Source organism: Rutidosis leptorrhynchoides, chromosome 1 (genome assembly GCF_046630445.1).
Source record: "Rutidosis leptorrhynchoides isolate AG116_Rl617_1_P2 chromosome 1, CSIRO_AGI_Rlap_v1, whole genome shotgun sequence".
NCBI classification, from domain to species: Eukaryota; Viridiplantae; Streptophyta; class Magnoliopsida; order Asterales; family Asteraceae; genus Rutidosis; species Rutidosis leptorrhynchoides.
Genome location: NC_092333.1, coordinates 57,336,157 through 57,359,663, shown reverse-complemented (window position 1 = coordinate 57,359,663; position 23,507 = coordinate 57,336,157). Strand labels below are relative to the sequence as shown.

Genomic DNA, 23,507 nt, shown 5'->3' with positions numbered 1-23,507 from the left:
ATATAGATATATTAATATAGTTAAGTTATGTGTATTAGATATATTTTATATATATATCACTCGTTTGTTAAAACTAGTAATTATATTGATACTAACATTATATTTTTATTGGTAAAAATGATTATAGTTCTTAATATTACTAATAAGGGTAATAATATTAATAATTCTATTGATGATTAATATCATGATATTAATGATAATATTTGTAAAAAATATTAATCTTACTGTTACTAGTAGTTATGATTAATGATTTTAATATTTATATAGTAATACTCATTAATAAAACTACTTATAATGATAATGATAGTAATAATAATATATTTGTAGTACTAATAATGGTAAAAATAATAATAATAATAATATTAGTAAGGCTTATAATACTAATAATAATAATAATAATAATAATGATAATATTAATAATTACGAATGTGATGATACTACTAATATTAATGATAAATATATTAAATTTCATTATGATAGTAGTATTAAAATTAATAATACCTAATATTAATACTTAAGGATAATATCAATAATAATACTAATATATTCTAATGTTAGTATCAATAATAATAATGATAATAATATTAATAATTTTATTACTAATAATGATAACAACATCAATAATAATAATCATGGTAATAATAATAATAATAATAATAATAATAATAATCATAATAATAAAAATAATAAAGAAGTAGATTAACTACCTCAAAAGAGGCCTTTAAAAAGAATTGTCGAGAACCGGACTCGAACCCCCGACCTCTCGGATGACCACCACTCCCCTAAACCGTTTGGGCTGTGCCCATTATCTGTTTTAATATGAATCTCAGATTTATTTAACCCGTAATATAATTATATGGATTTCATCATCTTCTCCCTTGATTTAGTCTACCAGAGGTTTTAAAAAAAAATTGAAACAACAATACCAGCTTGAATTTCGTGTTGGAATTAAAACATGCTAGACTTTCTGGGATATACTAGATTAACAGAACAGATAAAAAAATTTAAACATTAACAGCAAAAAAAAAATGCCACGATGAACTCCAAATCTATTTTCGAACTTCCGACTGTTTTGAATCAAAATTACCACATGAATTACATAGCACGTCCCTCCTAGAAACTTTAGGAATCATTAATTTTATCAGAAACTCTAAAACAGCTTCGAATTTCTTGATGAACATATTATTTGACTTTTTGAAATAAAGGTTTGACTTCTCAAATTCGAACTCGATTTTTAAAATTGGAACTTGAAACCTTGCAGAAAGATTAAATGAAGGATTTCTAACTCAATGGCATCATTACTTTTTGAATTTAATTTCGAATTCGAAGTTTTTCAAAAAATAGAAAGAAACAGAGATGTCGACTAAATATTTTCATATAAACTGCTTGATTTTTCTTTTCCCTCTCTTCATCAATTGCATTAGGTGTTATATAAAACGTAATATAGATATTTACACTGTATTAGACTCGTTTGCAGTTGTTGTGTAGCTAGATTTAATCGACAAAAAATATATCCTGTCAGAATAAAAATAAAAAAAAGAATCGACTTTAGACTGTTTTTTTTATCCTGTAACTAATTAGGTTTGATTGGTACTCATTTGCAGACGTAAAACAATTTATAAAAAGATTTGATAGCTATGTGCAACAAATTGGGACCTCTTTCATGATTTATATAAATAAAAATTAACTTTAATAATAATACTTCCATAAATAAATAAAAATAAAAATGCTGAATATTATTAGTAATAATAACATAATAATAATATTATTATTAATAAAAATTACCCTAATAATAATATTTAGATTAATAATACTATTAGTTATTGTTTATAATGATATTATTAATGATGATATTAATAAATGGTATTATTGTTATAATAATAATAATAATAATAATAATAATAATAATAATAATGATAATAACGATTTTTAATAATAGTACTAAATAATAATACTAGTAATAGCATGTTACATTTTTAAATTTTTATTTCTACATATTACATATTTTAAATTTTAGTAATACAATTAATAATATTGATATAAATATTAATAATAATGATGAGAGTAATAGCAACGTTAATACAATAATTATGCTTATCAAATCTCATATTTTTATATTATATTTCATATATTAAATTAACAATATCAATAATACTGATATTAATATTAATATTAACATTAAGAATAATAAAGGAAGTAATAGTAGTAATGTTATTATAAAATCATATTTTTAATGTATAGTTATATTTAACATATTATACATTATAATTGTACCACATATAACATATGTTGAATATTATTTATTCATTTTAATATAAATACATTATACAATATGTGTTTGCACACTTAAATATAAATGTCTTATATATTTACAAGTATTATATATTTATTTACTTGATATGTTATTTTCTTTTAAAAATAATTTCGACACATAATATTTATAACTTTTATATATATTTCAATATACATATAATAATAATTATTATAGAATTCATCTATACATAGGTTTATTTTAGTAACATCTTGTTTTATATAATATTTTACATTTTCAATTAATAACATTTTTATAATTTCTACTACTTACATTTATAATTATATATATTTATATATATATACTTATTTGTTTACAAACAATTGTTCGTGAATCGTCGGGGTTAGTCGAAGGTCAAATGTATACATACACAGTTCAAAGTTTTTGAGACTTCAATATTACAGACTTTGCGTATCGTGTCGAAATCATATAAGATTAAGTTTAAATTTGGTCGGAAATTCCCGGGTCACTACAGTACCTACCCGTTAAAGAAATTTCGTCCTGAAATTTGAGTGAGGTCGTCATGGCTAACTATAAAAATGTTTTCATGATGAATATGAGTTGATAAATAGAGTTTTATCATCATTGAGTAATATGGATAAAACAATTTGATTATTCGAAGAGCACGAGTGAAGCTATTCACAACAGAATGAAATGAGAAACAAAGATTTGTTTTTAACTTTTGACGTAGTCAGGTTTGAATTTAGAAAATAAGGCGCGTCTTAACTTTTGACATTGCCTTGGTTGAATTCCGGAATTCAAGGGATTTAAAGAAAATCTTGAAGATCTATAAGATCTGATTCTTCGGGATTTATGGAAATTAAGATCTCTTTAATTAAATACGGTGATCTGCCCTGATTACTACGTCTGATATTTCCTTTATAAATTTACCTTTTCCGTTCCATTTATTTTCACCACTTCTATACTCAATTCCCAAATTCAAAAGATTTATGAAAATGCTTAACCCTGTTCTGATCCTTGTTCTAATTCTAACTATCGCAATGATCGTTCTTCTTTTCTAACTCCCACCTGAAGAATCTGTTTATTTCTATTATGCTCTAGGGATTATTGTATTTATAATTCTCCCGTGTCTTTATATTGCTATACGTACTGATATCCACGGTTTGTAATTTTGGTGTTGTCATTGGGCTTTATATTTTCTCTTATATTTTTGATCTCTTTGCCTTTTTATTATCCTCCCGACCTCTAGTAAAGCGAGTAATGGTCCAGAATTCGTAAGTATGGAATTTCAGATAAACATCATGTTCTAAATAAGAAAGAAGGTATTAGCACGATTTGATTTGTCAAATTATCAGAATCACTGAGTATAGAACTATCAAGAATATATATTTTTGATATGTTCAGAAGTTACGCAGAATGAAAGAGTTATGTAACATGGTACGTGATGACGTTATGATCTGTGAATCATCACGTCTCATTAGAAACTCAGTATGACTTACTGTAATATAATCACGTTGATCAAGTGTCATTATATTATACTAACTCATGCATCAGTTCCCAACATTACTCCAATAACATTCATAGTTTAAGCTCGAAAGTTTACAGAATATAGAAACTAACAGTTTCTATATGATGTAACACTGATATCATAATGAGATTAATGATTTCAGATAAGAATAGTTATGAAAATATCTTCAGAAATATGGAGGATATTTATAATGAAAGATACGATGATATCTTGGAATTTCTAATATCGAAGGATGGTGAAGAAAATCTGTCCGCAAGAGTTTGGAGTCAGATGCAAGGTATTCGCTAAAGATTTCAGCAGACGTTGAATCATTTAGATTCTTTGAAGTCAAACTTATTCTTTGTGATTTGTAAACTGCTTCCTTTATAGTTTCGCATAATCTGCTTTACGGTACTAAATTTTCTATTGAATGTTTCCAATATAATGATACACAGGAAGCAAGAAGAGGTATATAATTTCGGACGAGAATATTTATGAAAATATCCTCAGAAATATCGAAGATATTGATGATGATATTTTGGAATTTCTAAGTTCGATGGTTGATGGAGAAAGAATTTTTTTTTTCCGCAAGATTTTAACATGACTTCAGAGCAAGATATTCTCTAAAGATTTCAATGGATCCAGAATTATCTGGATTCTTTGAATATAGGGTATGGTCATTGTATTTGTCCTTGGTCTCCTTCATGGTTTGTTCAATCAGTTTTTCAGTTTTAAACTTTTTCTGAGCTTTGCCAACCTACAATTCTTTATCATCAACTTTCGACGATTAAGGTCGTTTACGGTTGTCTACGGTTTCTGCTGTTTCATTTAGCTTTTTCAACATTCAGAGTATTTGATTTGTAGACTGAGTGCTTTTCAGAATTTCAGAATGAAAGACCATAATTCTAAAAGATAAATGTTATACATATAACTGTTGATGTAGATATGCTGTGAGTTTTCAAAGTACCAATTGCTGATTCCCGTTATTTGGTACGGCAATTTTCGTTACAAGGTGCGGATGAGTACATGATGAGACTTCAATAGATAAATTTAGTGATTTGTCGGAGAGATTTAAACCAAGGAGTGACGAGGTTGCTGGTACATCTGCTGGTAATATGGTGGAATATAATTGATAATGCTAAAAACGAACATATATTTCATAGCATTATTCCCCAAGAAAGACAAGCTTTTAGTTGCAATTGTTCTATTTAGAAGTGATATTCGTTTAAATATTAAAAGGTGAAGACAAAAGACAGATTCGACGATTTGAAGACGCAAACGACCAAAAAGCTCAAAAGTACAAAATACAATCAAAGAGGTTTCAATTATTGATAAGAAACGTCTTGAAATTACAAGAGTACAAGATTCAAAATGTAACACCCCAGCTTAACATGACCACAATATTGTCCGCTTTGCCCGCAGGCGCACGGCTTTTTCTTGGCGACCACACACGAGAAGCACTTTCCCAGGAGGTCACCCATCCTGGTAGTGCTCTCGCCCGAGCACGCTTAACCACAATGTACTCACACTTCTACTCAGCCTGTGATCCCAAAACGCGTTGTGTCATTTAAGCGTGAGTATTACATTATAATCCCATGATCACTCATGTGTGTGGGCAATGTGGGATTTGCCTAGGGTGTTACATTCACCCCCCCCTTAGGGACTCATCGTCCTCGATGAGGTTTGCCCCACCACCCCCAACGGCACATGAGTGGCTCTGATACCATTCTGTAACACCCCAGCTTAACATGACCACAATATTGTCCGCTTTGCCCGCAGGCGCACGGCTTTTTTTTTTGGCGACCACACACGAGAAGCACTTTCCTAGGAGGTCACCCATCCTGGTAGTGCTCTCGCCCGAGCACGCTTAACCACAACGTACTCGCACTTCTACTCAGCATGTGATCCCAAAACGCGTTGTGTCATTTAAGCGTGAGTATTACCTTATAATCCCATGATCACTCATGTTCGTGGGCGATGTGGGATTTGCCTAGGGTGTTACATTAATGTAACACCCTAGGCAAATCCCACATTGCCCACACACATGAGTGATCATGGGATTATAATGTAATACTCACGCTTAAATGACACAACGCGTTTTGGGATCACAGGCTGAGTAGAAGTGCGAGTACGTTGTGGTTAAGCGTGCTCGGGCGAGAGCACTACCAGGATGGGTGACCTCCTGGGAAAGTGCTTCTCGTGTGTGGTCGCCAAGAAAAAGCCGTGCGCCTGCGGGCAAAGCGGATAATATTGTGGTCATGTTAAGCTGGGGTGTTACAGAATGGTATCAGAGCCACTCATGTGCCGTTGGGGGTGGTGGGGCAAACCTCATCGAGGACGATGAGTCCCTAAGGGGGGGTGAATGTAACACCCTAGGCAAATCCCACATCGCCCACGAACATGAGTGATCATGGGATTATAAGGTAATACTCACGCTTAAATGACACAACGCGTTTTGGGATCACATGCTGAGTAGAAGTGCGAGTACGTTGTGGTTAAGCGTGCTCGGGCGAGAGCACTACCAGGATGGGTGACCTCCTGGGAAAGTGCTTCTCGTGTGTGGTCGCCAAAAAAAAAGCCGTGCGCCTGCGGGCAAAGCGGACAATATTGTGGTCATGTTAAGCTGGGGTGTTACAGAAAACGCAAAGTATAAGATATTAAATTGTACGCAAGGACGTTTGAAAATCCGGAACCGGGACCAGAGTCAACTCTCAACGCTCGACGCAACGGACTAAAAATTACAAGTCAACTATGCACATGAATATAATATAATATATAAATAATTCTTAAAAATTATATATATTATATTATTATTTAAAATCGTCGGCAAACAAAGAGCCAAGGCTGAATGAGCTGTAAAAACGAACTCCGCGACTCGCGGAGTTTGAAGAAGAAAAGGGCCGCGAGTCACGGAGCCCCAAATGTTGAAACTGCCTATAAAGCTCGCGCATTCTGATCGTAAAAATATATCCAATATATCAATCTCTCTATATCTATATACGTAATATTTATATTTATAATTTATATTTAAATTTTAATTTTAATTTTAATCCTAATAATAAGGGTATGTTAGCGAATGTTGTAAGGGTGTAATTCGAAATTCTGTCCGTGTAACGCTACGCTATTTTTAATCATTGTAAGTTATGTTCAACCTTTTTAATTTAATGTCTCGTAGCTAAGTTATTATTATGCTTATTTAAAACGAAGTAATCATGATGTTGGGCTAATTACTAAAATTGGGTAATTGGGCTTTGTACCATAATTGGGGTTTGGACAAAAGAACGACACTTGTGGAAATTAGACTATGGGCTATTAATGGGCTTTATATTTGTTTAACTAAATGATAGTTTGTTAATTTTAATATAAAGATTTACAATTGGACGTACCTATAAATAACCACATACACTCGATCGGACACGATGGGCGGGGTATTTATATGTACGAATAATCGTTCATTTAACCGGACACGGGAATGGATTAATAGTCACTAGAATTATTAAAACAGGGGTGAAATTATGTACAAGGACACTTGGCATAATTGTTAACAAAGTATTAAAACCTTGGGTTACACTCAGTCGACATCCTGGTGTAATTATTAAACAAAGTATTAAAATCTTGTTACAGTTTAAGTCCCCAATTAGTTGGAATATTTAACTTCGGGTATAAGGATAATTTGACGAGGACACTCGCACTTTATATTTATGACTGATGGACTGTTATGGACAAAAACCAGACGGACATATTAAATAATCCAGGACAAAGGACAATTAACCCATGAGCATTAAACTAAAATCAACACGTCAAACATCATGATTACGGAAGTTTAAATAAGCATAATTCTTTTATTTCATATTTAATTTCCTTTATTTTATATTTAATTGCACTTCTAATTATCGCATTTTTATTGTTATTGTATTTAATTGCATTTTTAATTATCGTACTTTTTAATTATCGCAAGTTTATTTTATCGCAATTTCATTATCGTTATTTACTTTACGCTTTAAATTAAGTCTTGTATTTATTTATTATTTTACATTTGGTTTTAACTGCGACTAAAGTTTTAAAATCGACAAACCGGTCATTAAACGGTAAAAACCCCCCTTTATAATAATAATATTACTTATATATATATATATATATATATATATATATATATATATATATATATATATATATATATATATATATATATATATATATATATATATATATATATATAAGTAAACTAATATAGCGTTAAGCTTTGTTTAAAGATTTTCCCTGTGGAACGAACCGGACTTACTAAAAACTACACTACTATACGATTAGGTACACTGCCTATAAGTGTTGTAGCAAGGTTTAAGTATATCCATTCTATAAATAAATAAATATCTTGTGTAAAATTGTATCGTATTTAATAGTATTTCCTTGTAAAATATAAAGCTATTTTATATACACCTCACACGACATCAAGTATATTTTTGGCGCCGCTGCCGGGGAACAATCTAGCTTAAAAGCCGGAAGCGTAACGCTAAATTTTTAAAAAAAAGAAAAAAAAAGATTTTTATTTTTAGTTTACTTTTATTAAAATTCACTTTTATAAAAATACGTTTTTAATTATTCAAAAATATAAAAAGAAAACAAAAATTTATATATTTGTTAAGATTTTGTTAAATATTTAAGTTTTATAAAGTTTCTTTATTTTTATTTTATAAAAATATAAGTTTTATTTAAATATTTTTATTTAAAACATAAAAAAAAACCGAATTTTTTTTTTAATATATATATAAATCTATTTTTAAGATATTTTTAAAATTATAAAGTAGTTCTATTTTTATTTTAGTTTTTAAATATAAGTTTTTATTATATAAATATTTTTATTTAAACAGAAAATATAAAACAGAATAAAAAAAAAAAAACGCGTCGAATTTTAATCAACCTGTCATCTGAAAATTGGAACCCCGCGACTCGCAGAGTTTGAAGCTTCGAATACCGCGACTCGCGGAAACACTCTGACACGCCGACTGAAACCCTAATCAGGCATTAATTACGGAGTAATTATTAATTATTATTATTATTAACCCTAAATTACTTATTATTATAATTAGTTTTAAGTTTCTTTTTTATTTAATTTATATATTTAGTTAAATTAGTTTAATTAATGTAAAATTACTAGTTTTAATAAATAAATAATATAAAAATAATATTTTTATAAAAATTGTAATTTTCACAACTTTTAGTATATTTTTATATTTTTTCCCTTTTTAATTGTTTTAGCGTAATATTTGTATTTTTCGCTAGTTTTTAGTTTTAAACTTAGTTTTTGCCATAGTTATATTTTTATTTCTAGAATTTTTAGGATTTGTCGTAAAATCCCTTAAGTGCCTTTTCTTTAGACTAAGATTTAGGTACTTTAGAATTTTGCGACGCCTTTTTAAGTTTTAGTTTCTTTTTAAGTTATTGCCATTTAGGATATAGTTTTACTTGTAAGCTTTAATATTTTTAGACACCTTTTACCTATGTATCAATTATCATTTCAATTAGTAATCTCAATTTGCGATTATAATTTTAAGTTAGTGATAGTAATAAGGTTGGGTTAGTCTAGTGTTTTTAAGTTCTATAAGTCACTCTTTTTCTTTCTTATTTTTATTTTTCGACCTTTTTCCGACACACTCTTTTTCTTTCTTATTTCTCGTCATTCTAGTTTTAGGACATAGATTTTTTATTCTACTTCTTATCTAAATTTCTTAAAATTACGAAAATTTATTTTAAGTGGTTAAATTGATAGACATCAAAATTTTCTGGTTCGTAGTAATAGTTGGATTTGTACGTGGACCGGGTTATTGGAGCCAAACAGTCCTCAATTATATTGAGACCAAACGAATCCTGCCCCTCTGCTGCATCTTTTGGCTATTCGAAACGTGGGCAAAATCAGAAAAGTCTATTAATTGGATAACTTATATAATTTTTCTTTCCTTTTTAAAAAAAACTAATAGAATATTCAGTGAATGCACCGAGCAAGACGTTCACCACCTTTTGTACGTTCACCACCTGTAACTAGATCAAGACATTTAGCAAATATTACCGCCGTTGATTTTTCTTTAGAATCTTCATCCAGTCGACCAAGTACTCCAGTTCAAATTTCCGATAATCCATTTTTTGAACCCGACCTCACAATTGAGAATCCGGAGAATATTCAGGGATGATTCATAGATCCTGAACCATTAAATTTTCCTCCGGAACCACCAATCATTCAAACAGAGATTGTTGAGGAACAAACCATTAAATCAGAATCCTCTAGTGATTCTGATTCAACAAATTCAATTATGGAGAATCTGGAACCTTTAAGTATGGAAGACCGAATGAGAGCTAAACGTACTGGCCAAGGTCACGCAATTACTCATCCTGACATTAATGCGCTAGATTATAAAATCAAAGGACAAATTCTACATATGGTGACTAATCAATGCCAATTTAGTGGTGCGCCGAAGGAAGATCCAAACGAACATCTTCGTACCTTTAATAGGATCTGCACACTATTTAAAATAAGATAAGTTGAGGATGAACAGATATATCTCATGTTATTTCCCTGGACTTTAAAGGGAGAAGTCAAAGATTGGTTGGAATCGTTACCTGAAGGGGCGATTGATACATGGGACGTTTTAGTTGAAAAATTTCTTAAACAATTCTTTCCTGCATCTAAAGCCGTAAGACTTCAAGGAGAAATTGTTACGTTCACACAGAAGCCAAATGAAACTCTATATGAGGCGTGGACAAGATTTGAAAAGTTATTAAGAGGATGTCCGCAACATGGTTTAGATACCCGTCAAATAGTACAAATATTCTACCAAGGATGCGACATCACTACAAGAAAAGACATTGATATAGCAGCTGGTGGTTCCATTATGAAGAAAACAGAAACTGATGCTTATAAAATTATTGATAACACTGCTTCCCACTCACATGAGTGGCACTAAGAAAAAGATATCTTTAGATCATCTAAAGCAGCTAGAGCCGATTCTAGCCATGACTTAGATTCCATTTCTGCAAAGATAGATGCTGTCGAGAGATGAATGGAAAAGATGACTAAGGATATTCACTCAATACGAATTAGTTGTGAGCAGTGTGGAGGACCACATTTGACAAAAGATTGTCTCAGTATTGAACTAACAATGGAACAAAGAGAGAATATTTCATACATAAACCAAAGGCCTGGAAATAATTATCAGAATAATTATCAACCGCCAAGACCGATCTACAATCAAAACCAGAATTATAATCGAAATATTCCATACAACAACCAACAAGGTCCTAGCAATCAACAAGTATCCAACAATAATTACAATCAGCAAAGACCTAATTTTCAAAACAAACCACCACAACAAACCGATGATAAAAAGCCGAATTTAGAAGATATGATGACGAAGCTAGTTGAAACTCAAACGCAGTTTTTCACATCTCAGAAACAAACAAATGAATAAAATGCTCAAGCATTTAGAAATTAACAAGCTTCTATTCAAAACTTGGAACAAGAAGTAAGTAACCTAACAAGGTTAATAGGTGAAAGAAAACCGGGAAGTTTACCTAGTGATACAAATGCTAACCCCCTGAATGAAACAGCTAAAGCCATTACCACAAGAAGTGGTACAACACTTAAACCACCTGAAATACCTGTAAATTCTGATGAAGCTATTCCTACTCCACAAGAACCACAACCTGATCAAGATAAGGAAAAAGAATCGGTAGTTGAGAAGGTTAATGAAGATAACACAGTTAAGGCTAAACCTTATGTTAAACCATACCAACCACCACTTCCTTACCCGAGTAAAATGAAGAAAGAGAAACTAGAAGCCGAGCAATCCAAATTCTTGGATATGTTTAAACAGATAAATGTAAATCTTCCTTTCATTGATGTGATTTCAGGAATGCCTAGATATGCTAAATTCTTGAAAGATCTAATCTCAAATAGAAAGAAAATGGAAGAGCTCTCGGCTGTTACTATGAATGCTAATTGTTCAGCAGTGCTGTTGAATAAGATACCAGAAAAATTATCTGATCCAGGAAGTTTCACAATTCCATGTTTTCTGGGTAGTCTTAGTTCAATAGAAGCATTGGCAGACTTAGGTGCTAGTATAAATTTAATGCCGTATTCACTATACGCTAAACTAGACCTTGAAGAATTGAAACCAACCAGAATAAGCATACAGCTAGCCGATCGATCAATAAAATATCCTAGAGGGATAATGGAGAACATGCTAGTTAAAGTTGGTACTTTAGTATTTCCAGTAGATTTTATTGTTCTGGACATGGAAGAAGATTCTCAAGTTCCTCTCATATTAGGAAGACCATTCTTAAACACGGCTAAAGCAATGATAGACGTGTTCGGTAAGAAATTGACCCTAAGTATAGAGGACGAGAGTGTTACCTTTTCAGTTGATAGAGCAATGCAACAACCACAATCTGCAGATGATACATGTTATTATATTCAAACTGTAGATGCACATGCAGAATTATTAGAAGAATTTCCAGAATTACAAGGAACAGGAGAATGTTCTTTAGGAGAAGGAACTGAACCAATTAATGAAGCTGAAATATTAGCTACACTTATAGCTAATGGATATGAACCAACAACAGAAGAAATTCAAATGCTAAAAGAAGAAGACAGATATCGATATAAATCATCGATAGAAGAACCTCCGAAATTAGAGTTAAAGCCACTTCCAAACCATTTGGAATACGCTTATTTATATGGTGAATCTGAATTACATGTAATAATATCGTCTTCTCTTACTGAAAATGAGAAATCACAACTCATTTCTGTGTTGAAAGCTCATAAACCAGCTATTGCATGGAAGATTCATGATATTAAAGGAATAAGTCCTTCGTATTGTACACATAAAATCCTTATGGAAGAAGGTCATAAAACGTATGTGCAATGCCAATGAAGACTAAATCTTAATATGCAAGATGTAGTAAAAAAAGAAATTATTAAACTACTAGATGCAGGTTTAATATATCCAATTTCTGATAGTCCATGGGTAAGCCCAGTTCAATGCGTGCCTAAGAAGGGTGGCATGACTGTCATTACAAATGAAAAAAATGAGCTTATTCCTACTAGGACTGTAACAGGATGGCGTGTATGTATTGATTATAGAAAATTAAATGACGCCACCAGAAAAGATCACTTTCCCTTACCTTTCATTGATCAAATGTTGGAAAGGCTAGCCGGAAATAGTTACTATTGTTTTCTTGATGGATTTTCCGGATATTTTCAAATTCCAATAGCACCCGAAGATCAAGAGAAAACCACATTCACGTGCCCTTATGGTACTTTTGCTTACAAACGCATGCCATTTGGACTTTGCAACGCCCCTGCAACCTTTCAAAGGTGTATGATGGCGACTTTTCACGACATGATAGAAGAATGCATGGAAGTTTTCATGGATGACTTTTCAGTCTTCGGTGATACATTTGATTCATGTCTAGTTAATCTGGAACGAATGCTTATTAGATGCGAATAATCAAATCTAGTTCTTAATTGGGAGAAATGCCATTTCATGGTTAAAGAAGGCATCGTTCTTGGTCATAAAATTTCGAAGGAAGGAATTGAAATGGATAGAGCTAAAGTAGATGTAATTGCTAAACTTCCACATCCCACCAATGTTAGAGGAGTTAGGAGTTTTCTAGGGCATGCCGGTTTTTACCGACGTTTCATAAAAGATTTTTCTAAAATTGCCACTCCTATGAATAAACTCCTAGAAAAGGATGCTCCATTCATCTTTTCAGATGAATGTATCAAATCTTTTAATATTCTTAAAGAGAAACTCACTAATGCACCGATCATGATAACACCAAATTGGAATCTACCGTTTGAATTAATGTGCGATGCAAGTGATTTTGCAATGGGAGCCGTTTTAGGACAAAGGATTGAAAAACGATTTCAACCTATATATTATGCTAGTAAGACGTTACAAGGAGCACAAACAAATTATACAACTACTGAAAAAGAACTCCTTGCTATTGTCTTTGTTTTTGACAAATTTCGTTCATATCTCGTTCTAGCTAAAACGGTGGTCTATACCGACCATTCTGCTCTTAGATACCTATTTTCGAAACAAGATGCTAAACCAAGATTAATCCGCTGGATCTTACTCTTACAAGAATTCGATATTAAAATCCGAGATAAAAGAGGAGCAGAAAATCTCGCCGCTGATCATCTTTCTCGTCTTGAAAATCCCGAATTAGAAGTTCTAAATGAATCGGCCATACAAGACAACTTTCCTGATGAATATCTATTGAAGATAGATTATAATGAAATTCCATGGTTTGCAGACTATGCAAACTATTTAGTATGTGGATTCCTTGAAAAAGGATTATCGTACCAAAAACGAAAGAAATTCTTCAGTGATATAAAACACTATTTCTGGGAAGATCCACATCTGTTTAAAAGTTGTCCCGATGGAATAATACGCCGATGTGTATTCGGAGATGAAGCTAGTAAAATTTTAAACCATTGTCACACAGGACCAACATGAGGGCATTATGGGCCTCAACTAACAGCAAGAAAAGTTTATGAAGCTGGATTCTATTGGCCTACAATTTACAAAGACGCACACCTTCTTTGCAAATCCTTTGATGCTTGTCAAAGGGCCGAAAAAATAAGTCAACGTGATGAAATGCCACAAAATGTCATCCAAGTATGTGAAGTATTTGACATTTGGGGTATTGACTTTATGGGTCCATTTCCAAAATCTCATAATAATCTCTATATTCTCGTAGCCATTGATTATGTATCTAAATGGGCGGAAGCACAAGCTCTCCCAACTAATGATGCACGAGTTGTAGTCAACTTTTTAAAACGTCTTTTTGCAAGGTTTGGAACACCGAAAGCTTTAATAAGTGATCGGGGTACTCATTTCTGTAATAATCAACTTGAGAAAGTTCTCAAAAGATATGGAGTAACTCATAAAATCTCTACTGCTTATCATCCACAAACAAGTGGACAAGTTGAAAATACCAACCGAGCTTTAAAACGTATTCTAGAGAAAACCGTAGGATCAAATCCGAAGGAATGGTCCATTAAATTGGAGGATGCACTCTGGGCTTTTAGAACAGCCTACAAAACTCCAATTGGAACCACACCTTTTAGACTTGTTTATGGAAAAGCATGTCATCTTCCAGTAGAAATTGAACACAAAGCATTTTGGGCTTTGAAGACATGTAATCTTGATTTACATGAAGCTGGACGTCTACGATTAAGTCAACTAAACGAATTAGAAGAATTAAGACATGAAGCATACGAAAATTCGTTAATCTTTAAGGAAAGAATGAAGAAATGGCATGATAAAAGAATCAGAAGTTTAAAAGAATTTAAAGAAGGAGACAGAGTTCTTCTTTTCAATTCACGATTCAAGCTATTTCCTGGAAAATTGAAATCAAGATGGTCTGGACCATTCATAGTCAAAAGAGTTTTCCCATATGGAACAGTAGAATTAATAAATTCAAATGGGATTGAATTTAAAGTTAATGGTCACAGAGTTAAACACTACATAGATAGTCCGATGGAATTCGACAATGAAGTTAATCACAATTTCGATACCACAGCTAACTAAGTGTGGGGAGAATCAAGTCTTTAAAGGATAATATGTATTTTTGTTAGAGTTAGATTGTCTGTTTTTGTGTAGTTCTCGAAAATGGAACCCGAATGGTCTTTCCCTAGCAGACCCTAAAGAACTAGTCTTCTCCCCCCATTCTGAATTTTTATTTTTTTAGGTTTTTACGAAATGAAGACTGCCTGTGAACTAAACCATGGTCTAATGCTACACGCTTTGATCACTAAACGTAATAATGACACACTTCTGAGTGAAATAGTATCAGTAATTAGAGAAATATTGGACGGAGTAAGAAAAGAATCCAGATGCGAAGATAATAAGTTACAATTTGGTAAAAGAAAATCAAAATCCGCAGCGAAAAGAAGAGCACGACACCTTGAAAGATGTCACAAATGCGGAAAATGGTCACATGGAGGTAAATGTTCAAATAATCAAACCTATTCAAATACCGAATTTGTTACTTTATGCAGAGACGGACCGTTCATATGTTTAGAAGAAAAAACACTGAATGCTCGAGGTTACGCCTATGTAGCCATGGAAAACCAATTAAACCGACTATCTTATGAATGGGATAGATCGTATAACTAAGAATACTATCTCACAGGTAAGTCTGTACAGTTTTTTTTTGTTTTTATTTTTATTTTAACCTTTTGATAATAAACGCTAATTTGTTCGCTATAAAGTATTAAATTGGTATTGAATAAAATTAGGTTTGGCCACCGAAATTATTGATATCATTCAAAAATTTATTATATCACTGCGAAATTTAACGTTTATTCTTAAGTATAATTATCTTTAATCAATCAACCCAAAATATTTCAAAAATTCGTCATGAGTTAAATTAGGTCATGGAACCGAAATTACTTTACCGAAAAGAGGGGCGCATATTTTTGATAATATTTGATTGATTAAAGTGGGATAAAAAGCCAAAAAGATTTTTAATTTTATTTTTACCATTTTTTTTAAAATTAATATATAAATCTTAAATTAATATTGTAAACTTTGTAAAAACAATATATTTAAAATTGTAAATATTTGAAAAATATAATATAAGTTTGGTGTGATTTTATAATATGAATTTTTAAATTAAGTTTGGTGTGAATTTTTAATTTTTAAAATAAGAATTTTTAATTTTATGCATTTCAAATTTTAAGTTTGGTGTGAATTTTTAATATTAATTTTGAATTTTATGTATTTTTATTTTAAGTTTGGTGTGAATTTAAAAACAAAAATTTACTTTATCTCATTAAGTTAAAAATATGATTTTTAAAATTCGTCGTAAGTTGAAGACTAGGTCATTGAACCGAAATTGCTTTACCCAAGGGAGGGACGAGAACTTTTATTATCATTATTTTTAATCTTATTGAATTAAAGTATGACAAAAACATTAAAAAACTAAAAAAATCTAAGCTTTTAAAACAATCGCTTGAAAAAGACAAATTTTAAAATGTTGTCGAAGGACAGACTAGGACATCGATCCGAAACGACCTCGCCCTAAATAACAAGGGAAACAAAATTTTAAAATTAATTACTTAATTGTTTTAATTAGTATAAGATTTATATAAAAAAAAATAAATAAAATAAAATACAAACTCCGCGACTCGCGGAGTTTGAAGGGTCAAACACCGCGACTCGCGGAGGGACCAAAACCCAGAAAAAAATAAAAACGTAATCAGCTCAGTCCACACACCACAAAAACAAAAATACTGCGAAAATAACCCGAAAAAACCCGAAAAACACACACCAAATTCGTAATTTTTGACCGTTAATCATCAAATCTTTTACTAAAATCGTGTTGAGAAGGATGCTATCAAGGAATTACTCAAGAAAAACGGTAAATTTCTACACCTAAACACCATTTAATCCGAAAATTAGTGTTCTTGAGCAATTTTATACCCAATTTGATTTTGATGCTTTTTAGTGTAATTATGTTTAAATTGCTTATGTATTATGCTTGTATAACCTAGATTGATGCTATTTAACATGATTAGATGCCTTAAACTTCAAATTTTGAGTAATCTAGGGTTTGTGTTCTTGAGCAAATTTGGGGCTTTTTGATATAAACAGGTTATGGCCGATTTTTGTCATGAATTGTTGCTAAATTAAGTAGTGTAACATGTTTAGGTAGTTAAATGATCCAAACTTTAAGCCTAAGCATGATTTTTGAGAATTAAAGTGGACTTTTTCAAGTCTAAAATTCATGAACTTGATTTTTAAGAGATAATGCCATTTGAAACTTGTTTAATTGCTAGTAATGATTATTTTGACATGTTATTTGAGTTGAATGCTTATGAACTTGGCGAACATTTTCGTATATGCTTATTTGAAAAAGTGTAGATTTAATGAAAATATGAAAATGAGCTTAAGTTTGATATAAATTAAACATGTCATTGTAATTATTTTGATTGATGATTTTGCTGACACTAATGCATATTTGGATGCACAAAAATTGTGTTTGATGTGTTTTGCAGACTGAAAGGGGTGAATCTTCATCCCAAGCTCGCAATGCTCCTGCTGAGAATACAGAACAACAGGAGGTGGATAACTACTACAAACAAGATATACCTCATCCAGTCATGACATTTTCTGATATGCACTTGGAAGATTTGCACCCGAACCTGAGATTTGACAGTCTTTGGATAGATTATCCAAAATACCAAAGGGGTTTGCATACTCTTCATTCTAAAGCTGTTGAAGTACCTAGGGTCATAGAATGGGGACCATTAGAAGCTGTAGAATTGGCCGGGCCAATTAGGGAATTACTTGCACAGAGGTATGGTAATTTTACTTTTAATGATTGGGTACGGTTATTCAACATACGTAGACCTGTATATAAAGTATGGTGTGAAGAATTGTTGTGTAGTATAGAATTAAATGATCGGGTAGCTAGTTTAACCGATCGATCTTTTATTAGATTTTTGTTAGGAGGTTCGATGCGCCACATGTCTTTACTAGACATGGCTCAGGCTTTACGTATATATACGCCTGAGGAGTTAGCATCTGGCGATTGTAGAGGGTTGATATTGAACGGTAGGAAGATAGACGAAAATTTTGATACGCATGGTGTATGGAGTCAAATGACTAGCCATCACCGATTTAAAGGGGGAAATTACTCTTATTTGGATATAGATAGAGCTGAATTAAGAGTAATTCATAGGTTTTTAGCCAATTCGATTACACAACGAGGTAAGAATAAGGAAAAGGTAAATGAACAGGATTTGTTTTACCACATGTGTATTCGAGACCCACAAAGCGCTGTAAGTATACCTTATTGTGTGGGTTATTATTTATCAGCTATGGTTAGGGGGATGAGACCGCATAGCATAATAGGAGGTGGTATATTTATTACTTTGATTGCTGAATATCTCGGTGTGGATATAAGTCGGGGGGATTACTAATCGAAGAACCAGAACCCCGAGATACAATAGGTTTAAATGTATACCATGGTGTGAAAGTTTTAAAGTGGCGAAATAACGCCGCAGCACGATATAATGGTAGACATCCACAGGTTGAGAGAAACCAACAGCAAGGTAATGTAGGAGGGGGAAATGAAATGGCAGAAATGCAAAGGTTTATAGCTTCACAAGAGTATGAAAATGCTAGACATAGAGCATTTGAAGATTGGCAAGTTCATCAAAACCAAATCATAGCTTATTGGCAACATATAGGTAGAAACTATATTCCTACTCCATCGCCCATATTCCCTCCCTGGTCTATAGAGATCCAACCACCGTATCCTACGTATAACCCAGCCGAAGCATTTTATAACACATATGTTTATGCATGGAACCCCTACTGGTATCAGTATCATCCCTAGTCTACTTAGTTTTATTTATTTTATAATTTGTAATGTTGATACATTTAATACTTATGTTAATATTGTAATAGTTTTTATAATTTTCTAACTGTTATTATTAGATTTTAATAATGTTTGAATGTGGGGTAATATACCAAACTTCCAAAATATGTATATATGTTTGCAGTTTATCTTACGTACACAACAGGGTAAAAAAACGCATTTTCAAAGACTGGCATTAAGTTCAGCAAAAGCAACTAATTTTGACGACAAGATGTAAAATAAATGTGATATAACAACAAGACGGAATGAACAAATGATGTGCACCATTTATCATTCAACACAAACACAAATATGTTTGGAAAATTTGGTAAAATTTAATCATTTTCACACAAATCACCCTCAATAATTTAAATTGTTACTGATTTTTGCAAATGAGGGCATTGCAAGATCTTAAGTGTGGGAAGGGGTTAAATTCTTTCGGATTTTTAAAATTTTTATCTTAAACACTTGGTTACCATTAAAAATACTAGTAAAGCAGTAGTTGTATTAGAATCTAGTGCTCTCTGATAATAAAGAACAGCCCTAGTCTTATATACTGACTACCCAATTCTAGTAAAATTTTTCAAAATTTTCAATTAAATGAACTCAAAATCATGTTTATACATATTTATGAATGATAAAACTAGGTTTTAACACCGAAATTATTGTTACCTCGGAAAGGACATAAATTGAGAAACAAACCAAAATGTTAAAATTCATTTAAAATGGAATAGAGGACAATAAAAAGGAAAATAAAAGCCAAGTGTGGGAAAATTCTCCAAGTTATTCAAAACACATGTCACATATTTCTGTAACAAATAACTGAAAATACTTTTGCTTTGGACTAAACTAAAAAGTTTTACCTGATTTACTGTAAGAAAGATGGATCTACACGATGAATCAATTCCATCATTAAAAGGAAGTAAAGTCTTCCGAAAAAGAAACGCGCTTCTTGATTTAGGTCAAGAAGTTGTCGTCCAGACCAGCTGTAGGTTGACGAAAAATCTAGAAAAGTCATCACTAAAATCAGCAGGAAATCCACGAACCTCAGCATTAAACAGGGTCACCAAGTGGTCAGATTTATCCTAACCATGAGAAGGATTTATCTCGTACAATGGGGGGGCACCGTGCAAATTAGCTGGATAAGACTAATGAATCAGATCCCCAGAAAGGATAATCTCCTTAAAAAAATCAAAAATCAGCTTTTAAGCCTGATATTACTCAATCCTTGAGATTGACCTTAAAGATTGAGAATTACAAACTCATGGAATTCAATGATATCTAAACTCGAGCCTGAACGAGAAAATATTTTGATCAAAATTACAAACCGATTTGTTTTCTAAAAACCCATTTTCAATGCGTTCATTACCATTGAACGTAAAATCCTAGGAATTCACCTGGAATTTATTAGGTCACCTGAACCAAATTGGGTGTCAACCGTAAGAACGGTGGTTGCATAGCATGGTCGAAGACAGGACCTTGTGCCAGACCAAAAAATCATAAGGGTGAGCTTTACTATTGCTCCTACCAAGGATAGTAATTGCGTCCGACACGTTATAGACCATAATTAAAAGCATGTCAGGGGACATTGCCTTAACAGTTGCTTGTTCAACGCTTTCCTTTACAACCGGACGGTAGTTTACCGAAAGGTAATATACGGGACAAGTAAACTGGACGTGTTGCTTTCCTAATACAAGGTTAGCAAGTGGGTGACACAAAACCGCAAGTTTTGAGCTAAAATTTTCAAATCTGAAACCCACCAAACCCACAAAAATAATTTGCAAACACCAGGTGAAGGGTTATTCTGGAAAACTTATCTAGGGTAAAAACTAGATTTAATTTTCAAAAGATCAAATGTTTTCATAAAGATCCAATTTCCTTAATGGATCTAAATTTTTATAGTCATGTGGGACTGTAAACCATATCGTTACTACCATTGTTTATACCGCCATATAGAAATCACTGATGTACAAAGTGTGAAGAATAAAGAAGTGATTCTAGTATTTCAAGACTATATTGCTTGAGGACAAGCAACGCTCAAGTGTGGGAATATTTGATAAAATAAAAACGAACATATATTTCATAGCATTATTCCCCAAGAAAGAAAAGCTTTTAGTTGCAATTATTCTATTTACAAGTGATATTCGTTTAAATATTAAAAGGTGAAGACAAAAGATAGATTTGACGATTTGAAGACGCAAACGACCAAAAAGCTCAAAAGTATAAAATACAATCAAAGAGGTTCCAATTATTGATAAGAAACGTCTTGAAATTACAAGAGTACAAGATTCAAAACGCAAAGTACAAGATATTAAATTGTACGCAAGGACGTTCGAAAATCCAGAACCGGGACCAGAGTCAACTCTCAACGCTCGATGCAACGGACTAAAAATTACAAGTCAACTATGCACATGAATATAATATAATATATAAATAATTCTTAAAAATTATATATATATTATATTATTATTTAAAATCGTCGGCAAACAAAGAGCCAAGGCTGAATGAGCTGTAAAAACGAACTCCGCGACTCGCGGAGTTTGAAGAAGAAAAGGGCCGCGAGTCGCGGAGTCCCAAATGTTGAAACTGCCTATAAAGCTCGCGCATTCTGATCGTAAAAATATATCCAATATATCAATCTCTCTATATCTATATACGTAATATTTATATTTATAATTTATATTTTAATTTTAATTTTAATTTTAATTTTAATTTTAATTTTAATCCTAATAATAAGGGTATGTTAGCGAATGTTGTAAGGGTGTAAGTCGAAATTCTGTCCGTGTAACGCTACGCTATTTTTAATCATTGTAAGTTATGTTCAACCTTTTTAATTTAATGTCTCGTAGCTAAGTTATTATTATGCTTATTTAAAACGAAGTAATCATGATGTTGGGCTAATTACTAAAATTGGGTAATTAGGCTTTGTACCATAATTGGGGTTTGGACAAAAGAACGACACTTGTGGAAATTAGACTATGGGCTATTAATGGGCTTTATATTTGTTTAACTAAATGATAGTTTGTTAATTTTAATATAAAGATTTACAATTGGACGTACCTATAAATAACCACATACGCTCGATCAGACACGATGGGCGGGGTATTTATATGTACGAATAATCGTTCATTTAACCGGACACGGGAATGGATTAATAGTCACTAGAATTATTAAAATAGGGGTGAAATTATGTACAAGGACACTTGGCATAATTATTAACAAAGTATTAAAACCTTGGGTTACACTCAGTCGACATCCTGGTGTAATTATTAAACAAAGTATTAAAATCTTGTTACAGTTTAAGTCCCCAATTAGTTGGAATATTTAACTTCGGGTATAAGGATAATTTGACGAGGACACTCGCACTTTATATTTATGACTGATGGACTGTTATGGACAAAAACCAGACGGACATATTAAATAATCCAGGACAAAGGACAATTAACCCATGGGCATAAAACTAAAATCAACACGTCAAACATCATGATTACGGAAGTTTAAATAAGCATAATTCTTTTATTTCATATTTAATTTCCTTTATTTTATATTTAATTGCACTTCTAATTATCGCATTTTTATTGTTATTGTATTTAATTGCACTTTTAATTATCGTACTTTTTAATTATCGCAAGTTTATTTTATCGCACTTTCATTTATTGCAATTTCATTATCGTTATTTACTTTACGCTTTAAATTAAGTCTTGTATTTATTTATTATTTTACATTTAGTTTTAACTGCGACTAAAGTTTTAAAATCGACAAACCGGTCATTAAACGGTAAAAACCCCCCTTTATAATAATAATATTACTTATATATATATATATATATATATATATATATATATATATTTGTATTTTTATAAAAGTAAACTAATATAGCGTTAAGCTTTGTTTAAAGATTTTCCCTGTGGAACGAACCGGACTTACTAAAAACTACACTACTGTACGATTAGGTACACTGCCTATAAGTGTTGTAGCAAGGTTTAAGTATATCCATTCTATAAATAAATAAATATCTTGTGTAAAATTGTATCGTATTTAATAGTATTTCCTTGTAAAATATAAAGCTATTTTATATACACCTCGCACGACATCAATAATAAAAGGTTCCCCGGTAACAATAAAAGAGTACACATATAAATCAAGGTTATAATAAGGTTGTTTCGAACAAAAAGTCAAAGTTGACTTGCTGGAGCTGTGACAAAACTTGCTAATTTAGAAAGGGATTGCAAAGTTATTTTGGGTAATAATAACACTAAGGAATTAGCACAACTACGTGTTAAACGTTTACTCAGGTTC

At 31.7% G+C, this 23,507-nt stretch overlaps 1 non-coding gene across 1 annotated transcript; it reads right to left on the bottom strand.

Moving 5' to 3' along the window:
• Positions 1–10,468: 10,468 nt before the first annotated feature.
• LOC139887260 (small nucleolar RNA R71) lies at positions 10,469–10,575 on the bottom strand. Its single transcript, XR_011773098.1, has one exon. It is a non-coding gene; the product is annotated as a small nucleolar RNA R71 (small nucleolar RNA).
• Positions 10,576–23,507: the final 12,932 nt, after the last annotated feature.